Source organism: Geotrypetes seraphini, chromosome 2 (genome assembly GCF_902459505.1).
Source record: "Geotrypetes seraphini chromosome 2, aGeoSer1.1, whole genome shotgun sequence".
Taxonomy (NCBI): Eukaryota; Metazoa; Chordata; class Amphibia; order Gymnophiona; family Dermophiidae; genus Geotrypetes; species Geotrypetes seraphini.
In genome coordinates this window covers 519,631,240-519,651,525 of record NC_047085.1, presented here as the reverse complement: position 1 = coordinate 519,651,525, position 20,286 = coordinate 519,631,240, and the positions used below count along the sequence as shown (strand labels likewise).

The 20,286-nt window shown below is 47.3% G+C and overlaps 2 pseudogenes; one reads left to right on the top strand and one right to left on the bottom strand.

Annotated features, from left to right (window-relative positions):
• The window catches only part of LOC117354676, a 55,441-nt pseudogene extending 51,329 nt beyond the window's left edge, over window positions 1–4,112 (bottom strand).
• Window positions 4,113–10,318: 6,206 nt separating this feature from the next.
• The window catches only part of LOC117355034, a 113,567-nt pseudogene continuing 103,599 nt past the window's right edge, over window positions 10,319–20,286 (top strand).

The window sequence follows — 20,286 nt, the reverse complement described above, 5'->3', positions numbered from 1 at the left end:
GATGCTGCCTCTTCACTGGCGGCCGAATGGCAGGAGCCTGCTTCGGCGGGTACCGCCACTGATAAATCATAGGAGGACGAGCCGGACGAGAGATGGCAGGCTTAGGCTTCTGACGGAGGATAGACCGAAAAGATTTTTCATGCTTGGATAACTTCTCCGTAGCTGCCTCGATGGACTCGCACATGGAACGTTCGCCAGCCTGTCCTGGAGATTCGGGTCCATATCGATGGTGCGAAGCCATGCAAAGCGCCTCATGGCCACCGAACAGGCTGCCGCTCTGGCCGAGAGCTCGAAAGCGTCGTAAGACGATTGCATCATCTGTAGGCGGAGCTGGGACAACGATGCCAGTACCTCCGAGTACTCGAAGCGAGCCTGAGAATCCAGATAGTGTAAAAACTTTTTAAGGATGGAGAGGAAAAACTCAAAGTAGGTTGCAAAATGAAAGCTGTAATTGAGGACTCGAGAAGCCATCATCGAGTTCTGGTAGATGCACCTGCCAAATCTGTCCATGGTTTTGCCCTCCCGGCCAGGAGGTGTAGAAGCATAGACCTGGGAGGGGTGAGACCTCTTCAGAGAGGATTCAACCAAAAGAGACTGGTGCGAGAGCTGTGCCCCGTTGAAGCCCTTATGGTGCACCGTGCGGTAGCGAGCATCCAACTTCCCCAGAACCGCCGGGATGGAGTATGGGGTCTCGAAGCACCTCATGAAAGTCTGGTCCAGAAGCTTGTGTAGAGGCAGGCGCAGAGACTCGGTAGGAGGTTGAGGAAGATGCATCGTCTCCAGATACTCCTTCGAGAACTTGGAACCCGAATCCAGGGTGATATCCAGATCCACCGCCATCTGCCTCAGGAAGGACAAGAATGACAACTGGTCCGCCAGAGCCGGGCCTCGAGGCGGGCTCGAAGACGTTGAGGCGGCCTGGTCCGCCGATGCCGAGGACCGGCATGGAGAGAACGAACCCCCGCAGTCTTCAAGTTCCGGCATGGGAGGAGGGGGCGAGTATTCTGGAGAAAACTCCCGGAAAGGTTGCTTCTGACGAGGCGAGGCGTGTCTCGATGAATGCCTCGATCGACGACTGGAGCTGTATCGAGAAGCAGGCCTCGAGCGACGAGGCGAGCGATGCCCAGACGAGGCAGCCACCGAGTAGATGGGACTGGAGGCCGTGGATCGAAGCATCAGAGGCTGAGACGAGGCCCCCTGAGGCGCTCTCCAAGGTTCAAGACCCGGCATCGCCGAGGAAGGGTCCGGACCAGGGAAGCCATGGATCGAGGGTATCGGCTCCAAAGGTGGCATGACCAAAGACTCTGCTCCCTGTGAGACATGCCCCGAAGCCAGACCAGACACTCGCCGAGACTCTGCTCCCAGCAACGAGAGTGTGCGCCGAGGAGGCACCGGAGGCGGCTCAACCTCGCGGGAGGCTTCCGCGTGCCCAGGCTGGATCTGGGAGAGAAGCGTCGGCCCAATTTTGGTAAAGAGCTTGACAAATCGCTTCTCCATCAAGGCATGAAACAACGCTGGCAAAGAGGGATCCACATCAGAAATGGGACCTCCTGCACGGACGTCTGTCAGTCGGCCACCAGGGGGCCTGGATTTGGAGGCCTTGGGCACCTTAAGCACCACTGGAGGGATAGGAGGCTGCGCTATCTGACCTGAAGAGACATCGAAAGGCACCGCAGCCTGCTTCGAGGTCGAAGCCGGCACAAACGAGGCAGGCTTGAGCAGACTCGAGGCCGAAGATGTAGGATCGGAAGTCGAAGGCGTGGCGCTCTGGGAAGAGGGCAGTAATGGGGACACCTCCATGCCAAACAGCGACTCTCACAAAATACAGCGACGCTTAAACGCACGTGCTGTGAGCGTGGAGCAAGGCCGGCACGATTTCGGAAGGTGTTGAGGCCCGAGACACTGAAGACAGCGTCGATGTGGGTCCGTCAACGAAATCGCACGCTGGCACTTGACACACTTTTTAAAACCGGTAACAGTCTGGGACATAGGCCGAAAAAGCTCCGCCGCAAGGTCAAAGCCGCAGGGCCGCGGCCACGCGACCTGCCCGGTCGAACAAAATTTTTTTTTTTTTCAAAACAACAAAACGTAACGTGAGCCAACAGGAATGAGCACAAAAAAAACCCAAACCCACGGGCACAGAAGGCACAAAAAGGAAAAAAGGAACTTCGTGCAGAGAGTTTCAAAGGCAATCTTCTCAGCTCCGTGGAAGAGAAAGAACTGAGGAGACACGCTCGGTGCATCGGGAGGGAAGGCACTCGCGCATGCGCGGTGTGGGCAACTCGAAACTTCTAAAAGTTTCTACAAGCAAGTATGCTTGTGAGATGTCCGCATCGGGGCTCCGTTGGATGACGTCACCCACTAGTGAGAATACCTGCCTGCTTGTCCTGGGATAATGTTTATTTTGTTTGACTCAATTCCCTCTTTAAGATATAGCACAACCCCTCCCTTCTCAAATTTAATCCACTCTTAATACTGCGATATAATTTGCACCCTGATAACACAGCGTCCCGGTGATTGTCCTCCTTCCACCAGGTCTGAGATGCCTATTATCTTCCTCTTCATTTTGTACTACTGTCACTGAGACTTGAGAATGCTACTGTTCTTTGATCATGAACAAGATGATCTCAAAGGCAATGCAAACATGTGTGACCTAGCTGGGCTGACCTTGAAGAAAGAAGTTTTCCACTAAGAAATTCTTAAGAATAAACATGTCTTTTCCCCAGCAGTCATTTCTCCTCCCTGGCTATGGGCTCCCTTGACTGGTGAATGGAGGCTTTACTTCACTTGTTCTCCATTTAGCTTTCCTCAGCCAAGCTTTTGATTTTTGCCTCTACTTTGATTTAACTGCTCTAAAAGTTTTTCCTTGCATACCAACTGAGCCTTCTACTCCCAGCTATCCCCATAAATTCTGGAGCGAGGCCCTTTGATTCACTTAGATTTATTATTGGCTCTGGTGTTAGATAGGAACCTATTTTCCTTTATGCTGATACCAGTCTGAGTGACGTAGTGGTTGTACTTTAAATTTTATTATCTTGTAGTCAAGTTAGCTGTTTGCCTACAGTAAAACCAGAAGTTGCCTTCTTTATAGCTCCTGCAATGTTGTGATTTACACATTAAACTTTCCCTGAACCTCAGTTGCGCTCAAGGAGGTCATTTTTCTCTGAGAACGTGGAGTGCTAATTAGGAGTCATATTTGGTGTCTTAGCAGTATGGTTAGGCCAAATCCCCTACTCCTCACAGAAGGGAGAACAATTTATAGAGACAGAAGGAAAGAGGAATGAAACATAGAAACATGGTTCAACTCCAACCAGTTCCAGGGAAAGGGTCAGATATTTTGGCCCCAGCACAGGTGACAAAAGAATGAAGTCTCAATGTTTTCCTCTAGAGAATGTTATAAATCCTCCAAAGAGCTTTTTCTATTATACAGGAGTCAAATTATCACAAGTTTCATTCCACGATAAAGGTTGAAAAGAGGAGAAACCAAAATTAAATCCTATCGGGGGGGGAGGGGAACAACATAATTTTTAAGAACTTGACCTGATATTTTTCCCTCTAATAGAAACAGAAGTTGGTGAGGATTTATTTTATTACTCTTATCACATGGTGATGCTGGAAATAATTCTGCAGCTTTTGGAGGAATCCAGAGTGTCAGAAAGTGCCATAAGCTGAGCAGAGATCGATGACCAGAGCACATGACTTTTCACTGGTCTCAAAGACTGTTTCCACGTACAATGTATCTTCTGCAGACAGACTCTGACCCTAGATTTTTGCTTTGCTTCAATAGAGAATGATCCACACCTGAATTCAAAGGGAGAAAACTTGTAGGACACACAATATAGTCTTATGGGCCCTCACACTGTCAGCTTAAGTTAGAGGTTAGTAAAGAGAGATCCTAATCACACTTGGATGTTTTTGGAGCAAACGAAGTACAGAAAAATGTCTCATATTAGTTTAAAATTTTAGATGCAGATAAAATTCTTACCTAGGGAGATCAGAATCTCATAATTCTCCTTCATCACCTCCCTGTAAAGCTCCTTCTGTTCTTCATCTAAATACTCCCACTCCTCCTGAGAGAAAGAGACAGCGATGTCCTCAAACGTTACCCGCATCTGAAACACAAACCAGAAACACACTCAGCGCCTCCAGCATCACCATCAGGCGTTATTGTATAACTGGGGCACATAAGTTGCTTAGGGTGCAACTGCAAGGGAAGGCGAACACATGGATGGAGCGTGGATATGTCGCCAAGTGACCTGTACGTCTTAAAGAATACAATTAGATGAGCATCTTGCACTTAGTCACACCAACTTACATCAGCCATTGAAAAGCTATCAGCATGCCAAAGTGGCTTTGTACTGGTCTTCTATAATGGCTTAAGATCACATCTTGGTGCCAATCTATACAATTGCGCAGAAAGTCAAAATAATTTTCTGGGCTTGTCTGTAAGGTCGGCAGTGTTTCTCTGTATACATGCATATCTTAGTGTGGTGTGTCTGTCTCTCTGGGTGTAGTGTAAATAATTATACACTTCTCCTGCTATTACTATAGGTAATGATTTCAAGAAAGCCTGGGATAGTTAAGTGGAATCTCTTAGAAATAGGAAGAGATAATGGTTACTGTGGATGGCAAACAGGATGGCCATTTGGCCTTTATCTGCCATCATGTTTCTATGTTTGTAAATATGGGACTGGAGAAGATATCACACCATTCACAGAAGTGAGTGTTAATGAACAATTTGAAGGACTAAAGTGGAAAAAGTCATAGGACCAGATGAGATCCATTCTAGGATATTGAGGGAGCTCAGAGAATTTTTTCGGGTCCTCTCACACAGTTAAATCCTTAAAGACAGGAGAGGTTCTGAGGGACTGGAGAAGAGCGAATGTGGTCCTTCTTCCCAAAAGTGGTAATAGAGAAGAGGTCAGAAACTATATGCCAGTAAATCTCACTTCGGTTATTATTATTATTTATTATTTTTATTTTCCAAGTTTATTAGGTATTTTTGATTTATCGCCTATTCAAAATTCAAGGCGATGTACAAATAAAATTGTTGGTAACACACTTGCAATTATTCAATTAAACAAACAATTATCTAAAATACAAATAGCACATATTACATTACATTTAAAGGTAATTTAAATAGGTTAGAGTGAAACATAAGGAAAAATTATTTAATGGTTACATTCAATAATAAAATTATTAATTCGAATTTAAAATATTTAATTAAATTCAGGGGAAAAAACGATAGGAAGGGGGACAAAGACAATTGACCTTTTAAGTTAAGGATGCGGAAAGAAAAAAGAGAAGAATTAGTTATTAAAGGCGTCAATATATAGGAAACTTTTAAGTTCTGACTTAAATTTTGTTAAATTTTTTTCCTGTTTTAGGTACAGTGGAAGATTGTTCCAAGATTGAGGGGCTGTTATGGAAAAGATAGTGTTACGCCTTGTGTTAATAACTTTTAGAGAGGGAATTGCTAAAAGTTGCTGATCTTGAGATCTAAGAGATCTAGAGGTAGTATAGGGTATTAAAAGTCTAAATATAAAGGCTGGAGTTTTGTGTTCTAAAGCCTTGAAAATAAGTAAACATTGTTTAAATACTATTCTATGTGCTACTGGGAGCCAGTGGGCTTTCTTAAGTAGGGGCGTGACATGATCGAATTTTTTTGCCTTATAGATTAATTTAATAGCGGCGTTCTGGATTATCTGTAATCGTTTAATTGGAAAAGTAATGGAAGTTCTAATGAAGGAAAAAATAGTGAACTACCCGGAATCAAATGGGTTTCAAGATCTAAGATAACATGGTTTCTCCAAGGGAAAATCATGACAAAGGAATCTGAGATGACTAGAAAATTGCATAGAGGACATGCACTAGATGTAGTCTACCTTGATGTCAGCAAAACCTTCGTCTAATAAACCGAGTGTCCTGAAGATAAGATCTAAACTAAACTAAACCTTAGGTTTGTATACCGCATCCTCTCCACAATTGCAGAGCTTGGCACGGTTTACAGGAGTTGGGATAGAAAGGAACTCCAATGAAGGGTTAAAGGCCATAGTATAAAGAATGTTTAGAGGGCTTAGTATACCAGAGAGGGAGGAAGTATTACATTTTTGAGAATAGCCAGGTTTTCAGATGTTTACAGAAAAGTTGGAGGGGCTCAGATTCCAAAGAGGGGAGGTAAGGTTGTTCCAGAGCTCAGTGATTCTGAAGGGGAGGGAGGTCCCTAGTTTTCCTGCATGGGAAATGCCTTTTAATGAGGGGAAGGATAGTTTTAATTTTTGGGTGGATCTGGTGGAATTGGGATTTGAGGAATTCCAAGAAAGTGGAATAAAGGGAGGAAGGATGCCGTGTAGGATCTTGAAAGTTAGATAGGCGCATTTAAAGTGGACCCTTGAGATTATCGGGAGCCAGTGAAGCTTGGACAGGAGCGGTAAGACATGGTCAAATTTGCTTTTTGCGAAGATAAGCTTAGCCGCAGCATTCTGAATCTGCTGAAGTCTTTGAAGGTTTTTCTTTGTTAGGCTTAAGTAGATAGAGTTGCAATAGTCCAGTCTGGAAAGGATGATGGATTGGACAAGGACGGCAAAGTGTTTTTGATGGAAACATGATCTCACTTTCCTCAGCATGTGAAGACTGAAAAACATTTTTTTACCAAGGAATTGAGGTGATCGTTGAAGAACAATGTAGAATCAATTATGATACCCAGAACTTTGCTTGAGAACTCAAGCTGCAGAGTGGAGCCAGAGGACAGTGGGATGAAGGTGGGTAGTTAGTCTAATTTTGGGCCAAGCCAAAGTAGTTTTGTTTTGGACTCGTTCAGTTTCATTTGCACGGTGTGGGCCCAGGATTGGAGGTTCTTTATACATGAGGATATGTTTTCAGAGAGGTTAGTGAGGTTCGAGTTGGACAAGGATGTCATCAGCATAAGTGTAAAGTGTTTCTAGGGGGGATAGATGGAGAAGTTTTAGGGAAGACATATAGATGTTGAAAAGAATAGGAAACAGAGGTGAGCCTTGCGGGACTCCACATGTTGGTTTCCAGGGGGAGAATGAGGTGCCATTCATGTTGACAGTGTAAGAGCGGGAACGTAAGAATTTCAAGAATCAGTCAAGGACTGTGGAGTTAATGCCTATCTCGGAGAGTTGGTAAACTAGAATATCATGATGGACGTCAAAAACTGCAGAAAGGTCGAATTGTAGAAGAACGGCGAACTTATTACGAGAATGACGTTGTTGAACCTTTGAGATTAAGGAGGTCAATAGGGATTGGGTGCTGAAGTTGGGACGAAAGCCATATTGGTAAGGTAGGAGAATAGAGAATTTCTCTAAATAGGATGAAAGTTGGGTAGATATGATGGACTCTAGCATCTTGGTTAGGAGAGGGATGTTTGCTATTGGGCGATAGCTGGATGGTATGGAAGGGTCTAGGTCAGATTTTTTCAGTAGTGGGGTCAAGGCAATATATCCCATTTCTGGGGAAAAAGGCCCGAATGTAGGGCGGCGTTTATAAGTTTGGTAAGGGATGAGATGGCCTGTGCGGGAATTTTCTCATATAAGTAGGAGGGGAATGGGTCCAAGGTACAGTTGCAGGATTTCAGTTTGAGGCAAAGTTTAAAAACCAGGGATTCGGAAACTTGCTCAAAGGCAGTCCAAGATCTGTCGACTGGGATAGGGTTGGAGACCGTTAGGGTAGGGCTGGAGTCGGTTGGCACCAGAGTTGTAGGAGACTGCAGGTGGGAAGGAGCATCTCAAGGTAGTGACCTTTTCGTTGAAGAAGTTTGCTAGAACATCGGCTGAAAGAGAGGAGAGGAGCAAGGTGGAGTCGTTTCTGGAAGTTAAGGAGCGCCAGATGTTGAATAATTTACTACTCTGGTTGTTGGATCTGGAGATTTTATCACCGTAGAAGTTCTTCCTTGCTTTTTTCAGTACTGTATTGTAAAACTTAATATTGACCTTCCAGGACTGTCTATCTATAGGGGATTTAGATTTTTTCCATTTGCACTCCAGAGCTCGACATTTCTGCTTCAGTCCTCTACGATATGGGAGGTACCAAGGGGCCTTACAGGAATAGGAAACAGTTTTAGTGGATAGTGGGGCTAGGGAGTGGTAGGTGGACTCTTAGAGGGCGACCCAGTTATGCCAGTTGGTTTCTGAATCTGCAGGCTTAGGAGCGGAGGAGAATTGGTTGAGAAATTTAGTCCAGAACAGATCGCTTGTAATTTTTTTAAGGAAGGTAATGGAATTTGAGGTGCGGGGTGGGGCCCCAAGATGCGACATGAAATGGGGAGACAGAAAACCCCTAAGAAGTGGTCGGGCCAGGGGCCGTGTTCCCAGCGAGTGTCATCGGCTGAAGTTTTGTAAGCGGTAAGATCAAGGAAACTAATGAGGTCTAGTGTGTGCACCTTTCATGGGTTGTGGAGGGTGCGGGGGGGGGGGGGAGGGGAACCTAGAGAAGTGAGGAAGCTATTAAATTCAGTCGCATCCTTGCTGGTGATGTCGTCTAGGTGGAGATTGATGTCCCCAATGATCAGTAATCTTTGAAATTTGAGGAAGGCGTTTGTTATGGTCTCAAGGACGAGTTCGGAGGAATTGTTCCAAGGGATAGGTGGGCGATATAGAAGCAGGATACCCAGTGGATGAAGGTGGAGTTCATCGTTGACTGAGGCTAGCATATATTCTAGTGAGGTGTGGCTACCCTTTTCGAGGAGCTGGACATCGAAGAATGATTTGTAGAGAAGTGCCAGGCCACCTCCTTTTTGGTTAGTTCTGGGAGAGAAGAGGCCTTAGTAGCCGCGGGAGCAGAGTTCATTTGCGTAAATAGGTCATCTTTTGTAAATCTATGATTCCGTGATGCATAGGAATCCAGGATCAGAATCCTCAAGTAGGTCCTTCAAAATTTGAATCTTGTTGCAATAAAGTGTCAGGACTGGGGTGAGAGAGTCAGAGGCAAGTTTGGGGAGATTGGCAGGGGGAACAGGCTTTAAAGAGGCGTGGTTGACTCTTCGAGGGTTTTTTTAGAGGGATGATTTCTGGTGCGTATCAGTGTGGGGATTCTGAGGCCAGGGCAGATATTATTGACATTTGCGGAGTCAAGAAGGTTTCAAGCAGAGGGTGGTTTTGAGAGATGAGCAAAGTAGGAGAAGACAGCATTACAGGGAAACCAACCCCCTGCCCCAATATTCCTCCCCCTCCCTCATCTTCTCAGAATCCTCTGCCCACCCCCACCCTCCAAGATGCGAAGAGAATGAGGCCTACTGCCAGGGCAAGGAAGTCTGCTTGGGGGGTGGGGGTTGATTCTGCAGAGTCCCAGGTGAAGGAAAAGAGGCGGTGGGGGAGGGGCACCTCCTACCTGAGCAGAAGCTCCTGCAGCCATTTTCCAGCCTTAGAAACAACTCTGGGGCTCTTTCTCCAGCTCAGGGTTTGTCTCTTGCCGTGGGTGGGGGAGAGAGAACTGCACGTCACAAGATGGACGACGTCTCTGGGCACATTGTGACAACATCGCAAAGGGGGCGGAGCGTCAGGGGAAGGGCCCTGACTACCTGTCTCAGCTTGGAAGGGGCGGAGCTTGTTAAGCGGGCTCCACAGCTCGAGACAAATTGCACAGCTGCCCTTCAAGGAGGCCGCGAGTGGGGGGGAGGGAGGAGCCAGGGCGCGATGTGGAGATGAGAGACACTTTCCCGCCCAGGGAAATTCTGACCAATGAGCTCCTCCTCTTTCTTCCTTATCCTTACTAGTGGGCGGACCCTTCCACTCCTCTTCCCGCCCCCAGGGAAATTCTGACCAATGAGCTCCTCTTTCTCCCTTATCCCGCCCCCTCCTCTTCCCATCAAGGGACCATTCTGACCAATGAGCGCTATGAAGCCCCGCCCTCTCCCTTGTGACGTCACCAGCAACTTTATTTCAGGAAGATTGAAGAGAAAGTTCCAGCTGCAAATCTCTTTCTGCCCTTTGGTTCCTTCTCCCAACTCTGCATTTGCAGAATGTCAGTTGCGCTGGGTCAATGTTTTCAGAAGGAGCAAAAAAGGGATTTGAATTTTGAACTTCACCCCACCCTCAGGGTGCTGAGGCTGTAGCTCTAAGGAGCTCCCTCCCCTCCTGCATTCCTTATGACATCACAAGGGGGAGGCGGAGCTTCACACAGAGGGGCTGAGACTTGTCCTAGTGCTGATTGGTCAGGGGAGAGGAGGAGCTTGAGCTCTGTCCTCCCCCCGTTGCCCATCTCCAGGTCTGGCTCCTCCCTCCCCTCACGGCCTCCCGAAGAGCTTTGGCGTTGTGGAGTTGAATAAGCTCCGCCCCTTCCAGGAGGAGGCGGGGACTCTGCTGCTGCAGGCTCGATGCTAAGGAATGTAGTCAGTGGCCTTCCCGTCGAGCTCCGCCCCCTTTGTGATGTCATCTGTATCTACCCACCAGGAAACGGAGTCGTCGTCCATCTTCTGAGGTGCAGCCGTTGTTTACCTGAAGTCCATTTACAGCTTCTGTTCCTCTCCCCGTCCCAAGAAACAAACTCTCCAGAGAAAGAGCCTCGTTTTGATAATCCTGCTGCAAAAGCTGAGAAAAATGCCTGCAGGAGCCTCTGCTCAGGTAGGAGATGCCCCTCCCCCACCACCCCACGTCATTCTCTCTCTGAGGCACTGCTGCAGAGTCACCCCTCCCCCCCCCCCCCAAGCAGAGTTGCTTTCCTTGGCACTAGGGATCATCCTCCTCTCATCTGGAGGGGGAGGGGAAGAGTCCCTTCTGAAGATGAAGGAGTAGGAGAAACTTCGGGGGAGGGGTTTGGTTTCCCTGTAAAGATAAACATAGAAAAATAAAAGGAATTCTTTTTCATCTCACAGAGAGGTTCACGAAGAGAGGGAGGTAGTATTCTGAAATTATGAAAGTGACTTCATATCAGCACATCAATAAGTGATTGGTTGGTTCTCAGTAATATACAGCTCAACAGATTTAAGTGAGTTCTAAGCTTGAAAACCCAGCAGAGTAAATTAAGCATAATACATCCGTGGACCTAAATTATTTTATAATGAAGTGCTGAAAATGAGGTCAACACAAGTGCTCCCAAGAGTGAACCTTACTCTGTGGCAAAATGCAAACAATCAAAGAGTGAAAAGATTAATCAAAAAAGGTAGTGGAAGCCCGCCAATGCGGGTCTAAATATTGGTATCCAAAATTGGTTTCACACAATGTCAGTTGTTCAAAGTATAATAAAGTACTTATCTCCAGTAGTTGGTGTCCAAAGTAATGATGGAAAAAATAATTCTGGAGGCTGTGTCAAATATTCAGCTCTAAAGAGCTCCGTTATCGCTGAGAACCAGAGGAGTTCCTGTTGCTCTCCTGTCATACAACTTTTGTGGTCCAGTGTGTTGCTCCTGAAGAAAGGGGTTGTTAACCCCCATAACAGAGCTCTGTAGAACTGAATATTTGCGCGGAGACAATGGGACAAGCGATCGCTTCCCCCTCTCCCTGCCGTTCCAAAGCCTGCCTCCCTCCTTCCCTCCCTCCAGCGCCCGATTCAAACCCCCCCCCCTGTTTGCTACCCAGAAAAGGAAGGTCCAGAGACCGGCCCACAAGCCTTCTTCCTGACGTCAATTCTGATGTCAGAGAGGAAGTTCCGAGCCAGCCAAGCAGCGATTGGCTGGCTCAGAACTTCTTCTCCGATGTCAGAATTGACATGGGGAAGATGGCTTGTGGGCCGGCGCCTGGACCTTCTTTTTCTGGATGGCAAGCAGCGGTGGTGGACTGGGGGGATTTGAATCGGCAGTAGGCCAGGTTTCAGGTGCTGGAGGGAGGCAGGCAGGCAGGCTTCGGGGGGGGGGAACAAAGGCTGGAAGGCAGTGAGGGGGACATAGGAAGGAAGGAGAGAAAGAGGCAGAGAAAAGGGGGGGGGGGGGTTGTAAGTAGAAGAAAGACTAGAGAGAGAAAGACCTGGACCAAAGGGGAAAGACAGGAGGCAGATGCAGGACTATGGGAGGTGCAGATAGAGGGGTGAGAGACCCTGAGGAAGAGCAGAGAGAGGCAAAATCATAACAGGGAGAACTGACACTGGATTGGGGGCACTAAGGACATAAGAAGGAGGCACTGGGACACTAAGGACATAGGAAGGGACATAGGAAGGAGGCACTAAGGATATGGGAACAGGCATTGAGGACATAGGAAGGAGGCACTGGGGGCACTAAGGACATGGGAAGGGGCATTAAGGACATAGGAGGCACTGGGGGTACTAAGGACATGGGAAGGGGCATTAAGGACATAGGAGGCACTGGGGGGTACTAAGACATAGGAAGGGGCACTAAGGACATAGGAAGGAGCACTGCATCATCATGAAGTACAAGAAAGGCCCACATCTGGTGTCAGGGCAAACCCCACCCTTTACATTTTTCTCCCAAAAGGCCAAAGAGGCCATCCCCCAGACCCCACTCATAATCCCACTCACACCATTCACACGCAAACCAATTGCAGCAACAGTCACCCCCTTCCCCTGCACTTATACAGCCCCCACAGTCATCCCCCACATCCCTAGACAGAAGAGCTACAAAAATGAAAAAGGAGAAACAAGAAAACTGCCAAGAAGAACAGGCAACTGAGGAGGACAAAAAGGAATCTCCACCGCTCAGGTGGAAGCCCAAAACCGGGCAGAGAATTAAGGTACTGGCTCCATAACAGAAGTGGATTGCAACAACCTATCCCATAAGGCAACGTAGTATTTCTTATCGAAGCTGGAGAAGCCTCCATACCATTGCCGTTCAAAAGTGGCCAGTTCCCGCAATTTAGCATGCCACAGTGCAGTAGAGGGAGAGTCATCCGAGATTCAACTAGATAAAATAATTTTCTTGACTATGAGGATGACATTATAAATAAAACGCCTTTGGGCGTGGCAGGAGTGGCTCCTGCAGCTCCAGCAGCAAAACTCCATAGTCCCACTCCACAGGCTGCTTAAGGGCAGCTTCCAGCAGGGGCAGCACCTCCCTCCAAATGGTGAATTTGAAGCATTCCAGAAAAGAGTGAAGGTAAGTACCAGGCTGACACTTACATTTAACAGAAAGGGCATCGTCCCATAGACCCATGCTGGCCTCCTTCTGTCTTGTTAAATAATATCGATGCAGGAGTTTATATTGAGTTTCCTGATACTCTGCAGATTTAGAGAATGCGAAAAGGGTAATAAAACACTCTTGAAATTGATGCTCCATAAGAGGCACTCCCAAGTCGCCCTGCCAGGCCTCTCGCAATTTAGAGATCCCACCAGATGAAGTCAAAAGCTTTAGGATTTTATACCAATGTGAAAGCTAATTTAAAGAAGCCGGGGTGTTTAAAATTGAGTGTCAAGCCCCACAAGCGTCCACACCCCGGGGTATCGTTTGCGTTCCTCATCCCAATAGTGTCAGAGCTGAAAGTACGAGAACAAGAAATGATTGGGGATATACCCCACTGCTGTTGCACCTGGGAAAAAGAGGGAAAAGAAGCTGGTGCGACATCTACCAGTTGTGCCATGGTTTAGCATCTCCGAGATGCCCACCCCTGAAATACTGAGCTCCCCCATCCCTGGAAGTTTGAGTTACTCATGAAGCGGAGAAAAGGAAAGACCGCTGTGCTGAGTCCCTGTCTGCGCCTCCACCAGTGCCAAGCTTGCCGCAGTGTCCACATAAATTGCAGTTGGTCTCTATGCCGATGAGAAGGGTCCTGTTGTGATTTAAGCATGTTCATAATTGTAAAGGTAAAGCTCCCACCCGGGAGGAAAATAACGTTTGCACCCCGTATGCCCTTCATGTATCCATTGCATAAGAGCAGTCACATTGTAGAGGTGAAAGTCCGGGACATTAAGACCTCAAAGGGACTTGTCCAGCATCAGTTTCGCCATACTGATTCTAGGGGCTTTAGAGTTCCAAATAAACTTGGATGTAAGTGTTTTAAACTTAAGTTGTTCTCTGTGTCGCAGCCAGACCGGTCTCGTTTGTAAAGGTTATAACAATTAAGGGAGCATTACCATTTTGACTAGGGCCACCCTACCCATCAGTCCCAAAGGGAGATCCTGCCACGCCTGACACAACCGACCAATCTCTTCCAAGGGCTGTATTACGTTAGCAGTATATAGAGTAGAAGGTTGCGTGCTCAAGAAAACACCCAGATATCTCATTGGTTTAGAACAAATGCCAGGAAGTTCTTTTTTACCCAGAGGGTGGTTGACACATGGAACGCGCTTCCGGAGGTTGTGATAGGCCAGAGCACATTACAGGGGTTCAAGGAAGGTTTAGATAGGTTCCTAAAGGATAAGGGGATTGAGGAGTACAGATAGAAGTAGAGGTAGATTATAGAAATGGTCAGGAACCACTTCACAGGTCATAGACCTGATGGGCCACCGCGGGAGCGGACCGCTGGGCGCGATGGACCTCTGGTCTGACCCAGTGGAGGCAACTTCTTATTTTCTTATGTTCTTAAACGTGGACGGAATAGCCAATAAAGCATGCCACTGTTCTGGCGGCCCCCCGGCCAGCAATAAAAGTTCAGACTTAGTACAATTAACTTGGAGGCCAGATAGCGTCCCAAAGGTGTTCACCACTGCGAGTGCCCTATCCAGATGGATGGAGGCCTGGTCATAAGAACAGAAGAAATGCCGCTGCTGGGTCAGACCAGTGGTCCATCATGCCCAGCAGTCTGCTCACGCGGTGGTCCTTTGGTCAAACACCAGTGCCCTAACCGAGACTAGCCCTACCAGTGTATGTCCTTGTTCAGCAGGAACTTGTATAACTTTGTCTTGAATCCCTGGAGGGTGTTTTCCCCTATGACAGACTCCAGAAGAGCGTTCCAGTTTTCTACCACTCTCCAACCCCTTAACCATGTTAGTCGCTCTTCTCTGGATCCTTTTGAGTAGTACCGTGTCCTTCTTCATGTACGGCGACCAGTGCTGGACGCAGTACTCCAGGTGAGGGCGCACCATGGCCCGGTACAGCGGCATGATAACCTTCTCCGATCTGTTCGTGACCCCCCTTCTTTATCATTCCTAGCATTCTGTTCACCCTTTTCGTCGCCGCCGCTGCACATTGCGTGGATGGCTTTATCGACTTGTCGATCATAACTCCCAAGTCCCTTTCCTGGGAGGTCTCTCCAAGTACAGCCCCGGACATCCTATATTCATGCATGAGATTTTTGTTACCGACATGCATCACTTTACACTTATCCATGTTGAACCTCATCTGCATTGTCGATGCCCATTCCTCGAGCCTGATTTTGTCACGTTGCAGATCTTCGCAATCCCCCTGCATCTTCACTACTTTGAATAACTTTGTATTGCCCGCAAATTTAATCACCTCGCTTGTCGTACCTATGTCCAGATTGTTTATAAAGATGTTGAAGAGCACGGGTCGAAGCACTGAGCCCTGCGGCACCCCACTGGTGATGCTCTTCTAGTCCGAGTATTGTCCATTGACCCCCCACTCTCTGTTTCCTATGCTCAAGCCAGTTTTTAATCCATGTGAGTATTTCACCCTCGATTCCATGGCTCGCAATTTTCTGAAGTAGTCATTCATACGGAACCTTGTCAAACGCCTTCTGAAAGTCAAGATATGCAATGTCGACTGGGTCGTCCTTGTCTATCTGCCTGTTTACTCCCTCGAAGAAGTGCAGCAAGTTTGTCAAACAAGATCTGCCTTTGCTGAAACCGTGCTGGCTGGTCCTCATCAGCCCGTGTCCGTCAAGGTGATCAATGATGCTGTCCTTTATCAGCGCCTCTACCATTTTTCCCGGTACCGAAGTCAGACTCGCCGGTCTGTAGTTTCCCGGGTTTCCCCTCGAACCTTTTTTGAAGATCGGCGTAACATTTGTCATCTTCCAGTCCGCCGGAATCTTTCCTGTTTTGACTGACAGATTGGCTATTAGTTGAAGACTATCTGGCCAGGTCCAAAGCTGTCAAAACAGCAGTCAGAGAGGCCAAGCTTCGAATAGAAGAGAATCTAGCAAAGGACATTAAGAAAGGGGACAAATCCTTCTTCAGGTACATCAGTGATAGGAAAAGAAACACAAATGGGATAGTACGCCTTAGGAAAGCAGACGGGACTTATGCAGAATCAGATTCCGATAAAGCCGAACTACTAAACGAATACTTCTGCTCAGTCTTTACCTGCGAGGCACCGGGGTCTGGTCCACAGTTGCAAGCAAGGCAAAGATCAGAAGACCCATTCTGGAATTTCGAGTTTACTCCCAGCAGCGTCTACTGGGAACTATCAAGACTCCAAGTGAACAAAGCCATGGGACCAGACAATCTACACCCCAGGGTGCTTAGAGAGCTCTGTGATGTCCTGGCAGAGCTGTTATCTGTGCTCTTCAATCTTTCCTTGAGGGCGGGAAGAGCCCCTTGGACTGGAAAACAGCCAATGTAATCCCACTCCACAAAAAGGGCTGTAGGACAGAGGCTGAGAATTACAGACCGGTGAGTCTCACATCCATAGTGAGTAAACTCATGGAAACATTAATTAAGCATAAATTGGATATGATCCTGGACGAGAATAATCTACGGGATCCCCGCCAACATGGATTTACCAGGGGCAGGTCCTGCCAATCCAATCTGATTAGTTTCTTTGACTGGATAACAAGGAAACTGGATGTGAATGAGTCCCTAGACGTCGTGTACTTGGACTTTAGTAAAGCTTTTGATAGCATCCCACACCGCAGACTATTAAGCAATATGAAATCAATGGGACTGGGAGAGACATTAACTACATGGGTCAGTGATTGGCTAAACGGTAGACTTCAGAGAGTATCAATGGGACTGGGAGAGACATTAACTACATGGGTCAGTGATTGGCTAAACGGTAGACTTCAGAGAGTGGTGGTGAATGGTGCCCCTTCAAAAACGTCAGAGGTGATCAGTGGAGTGCCTCAGGGCTCGGTCTTGGACCCAATCCTCTTCAACATATTTGTGGGAGATCTGACTCAGGGGCTTCAGGGTAAAATCACATTATTCGCCGATGACGCCAAACTATGCAACATAGTAAGTGAGAACACTTTACCAGACAGTATGACGCAGGACCTACTTCTATTGGAACACTGGTCCTCGACTTGGCAGCTAAACTTCAATGCTAGAAAATGTAAGGTCATGCACCTTGGCAGCAGGAATCCATGCAAAACTTATACACTTAGTGGTGAGACCTTAGTTAGGACCAAGGCGGAACGTGATTTGGGGGTAATCATTAGCGAAGACATGAAGACTGCCAATCAAGTGGAGAAGGCTTCATCAAAGGCAAGACAAATGATGGGTTGTATCCGTAGAAGTTTTATCAGCCGGAAGCCTGAAGTTATAATGCCGTTGTACAGATTCATGGTGAGGCCTCATCTGGAGTATTGTGTACAATTCTGGAGGCCACATTACCAAAAAGATGTGCTGAGAGTTGAGTCGGTTCAACGAATGGCCACCAGGATGGTCTCGGGACTCAAAGACCTCCCGTATGAGGAAAGGCTGAATAAGTTGCAGCTATACTCACTCAAGGAACGTAGAGAGAGAGGAGACATGATAGAGACGTTTAAATATATCACGGGCCGTATTGAGATGGAGGATGATATCTTCTTTCTTAAGGACCCTCGGCCACAAGGGGGCATCTGCTGAAAATCAGAGGTGGGAAATTTCATGGCGACACCAGGAAGTTCTTCTTCACCAAAAGGGTGGTCGATCGTTGGAATGAACTTCCACTTCAGGTGATTCAGGCCAGCAGCATGCCAGATTTTAAAAGGAAATGGGATACACATGTGGGATCTCTAGGGGGTAAAAATGGAAATGGGATACACATGTGGGATCTCTAGGGGGGTAAATTCAAGGGGGTGGGGTCGTTAGAGTGGGCAGACTTGATGGGCTATGTCCCTTTTCTGCCATCATCTTCTGTGTTGACCCTCGGATGGATGCCAACCAGTCCTGGGGATTTATCGCTCCTAAGCCTATCAATCTGCCTGCATACCTCTTCTAGACTGACCGTTAACCCTGTCAGTTTCCTGTTTTCACTTCCAGCATATAGCCTGATGGGTTCCGGTATGCTATGTATATCCTCTTTGGTAAATACAGACGCAAAAAATGTGTTCAGTCTATTGGCGATTGCTTTGTCCTCCTTCAGCCCTCCCTTTATTCCTTGGTCATCCAACGGTCCCACTGCTTCTTTCGCGGGTTGTTTCCCTTTAATATATCAAAAGAATGGCTTGACATTTTTCGCCTCCTTGGCTATTTTTCCCTCGTAGTCTCTTTTGGCCCCTTTTACCGCCTTATGGCACCTGTGTTGATGTTGTTTGTGTTTATTCCAGTTTTCGTCCATTTTTGATCTTTTCCATTCCTTAAATGAGGTTTTTTTTGTCTCTGATCGCTTCCTTAACCTCTACAGTGAGCCATGCCGGTTCTTTATTCTTTTTCCTCTTTGATCCCTTGTTGATACGCAGTATATATAGATTTTGCGCCTCGGTGATCGTATCCTTAAAAAGAGACAAAGCTTGCTCTAGTGTCTTTACAGTGTTTATCCTCCTCTTAATCTTCTTCCCCACCATGCGTCTCATCCCTTTGTAATTCCCTTTTTGGAAGTTTAGTGCCGTGGCCGTCGTTCTGGACCGACGTTTCGCCCCTATTTCCAGGTTGAAATGGATCATATTGTGATCGCTGTTTCCCAGCACCCCCTCTACTTCTACATCCTGTGCCGGTCCTCGCAGCCCATTTAGAATTAAGTCCAGAATTGCATTTCCTCTTGTGTTTTCTTTGACAAGTTGTTCCAGGAAGCAATCGCCTACAGTTTCCAGGAATTTGGTCTCTCTAGCACAGCCGGAGGTGCCTAGGTTCCATTCTATCCCCGGATAGTTGAAGTCGCCTATGATAACTGCACTGCCTCCCTTGCAGTTGCGTTTAATCACATCCGTCATTTCTCCATCAATTTCTTCGTACTGCCCTGGGGGTCAGTAGTAGATGCCTATCCTTGTTTCTGGTCGATTTGTTACTGGAATTCTGACCCATAGAGACTCTTAACTTATCCATCCGTTGTGGCATGTTCTCTTCAGTAGATTAAATTCCCTCTTTGACGTATATGGCAATGCCTCCTCCTTTTTGAGTCACTCTGTCTCTGGGGTATAGTTTGTATCCCGGTAGCATCAGCCCACCATGTTTCCGTGATGCCAATGATGTCAATGTTATCCTTTTGTGCCACAGCTTCTAATTCATCCATCTTGGTCCAGATATAAAAGAATATCATCTGCAAATAAGTTGATTTTGCACTCTCAACTCCCAACCCTCACCCCACCCCCCCCAATGGTGTCGCACTGTTGGATTTTAATGGCTAAGGACTCTATGGCCAAAAGAAAGAGCAGTGTGGACAAAGGGCATCCCTGCCGAGTTCCCCGCTGAAGACCAAAGCAGGCAGTCAGACCCCCCATTGATCAACAGACGTGCCTGGGCTCAACATACAAAACCCTTACCCATGCCAGGAAGGAACCCTCAAACCCATACTGCTCCAGTGTCCAGAAAAGATATTCCCAAGAGATGCTGTCGAACGCCTTCTCCATATCCAAGCCAGTGATTGCCAATTGTCCCCCCCCTTCCCCACATGGTCCCGAATGGCTCCCAGCACTTTCAGCAGGTTCATGGATGCATAGCGGCCCGGTACAAAATCCACCTGATCTGGGTGAATAAGGCAGGGCAAGATGGAGTTTAACCTGCGTGAGCAGCTTAATATCCTGATCTAGTAGAGAAATGGGCCTATACGAGCTCACCAGTTCGTGGTCTTTGCCAGGCTTTGGTAAGAGAACCACATGGGTAAGTTATCATGAAATGTGCCCTTGCCTGCAGACACTCCATTATACAGGGCACACAGGGGCTGCACTACTAAATCCTGGAGTATTCTATAATATTCTGGGCCTAGGCCATTGGGGCCCGGTGCTTTCGCCAGAGTAAGGGAGCGTATACTGGTCAAAACTTCCTCCTTTGTAAGCAGATTGTTTAAGGATTGCAGCTGTGAGGACTCAAGACCCGGGAGATGAAGATCAGAGAAAAAGGAAACCAGAGCCGCCTGGTCAAATGAGCGCTTGGCATACAAGGTCTGATAGTAGGAAACAAATTGCTCTGCTATGTGCTGAACATTGGTGTATCGCATCCCCCACTCATATCTAATGGAGGTAATTGTTCTTTTTGGACGGACGCACTAAGTTAGCGAAAAGTTTTCCAGTTTTGCTCCCCCCACCTGTACAACTGGTACCTATGAAAGCAGTGTTCTCTGTCCGGCTAATTTAGGCGAGCGCCCGGCTGTCATCTCTTCATTGTATCTCTGCCCAGACTGATGCAGCA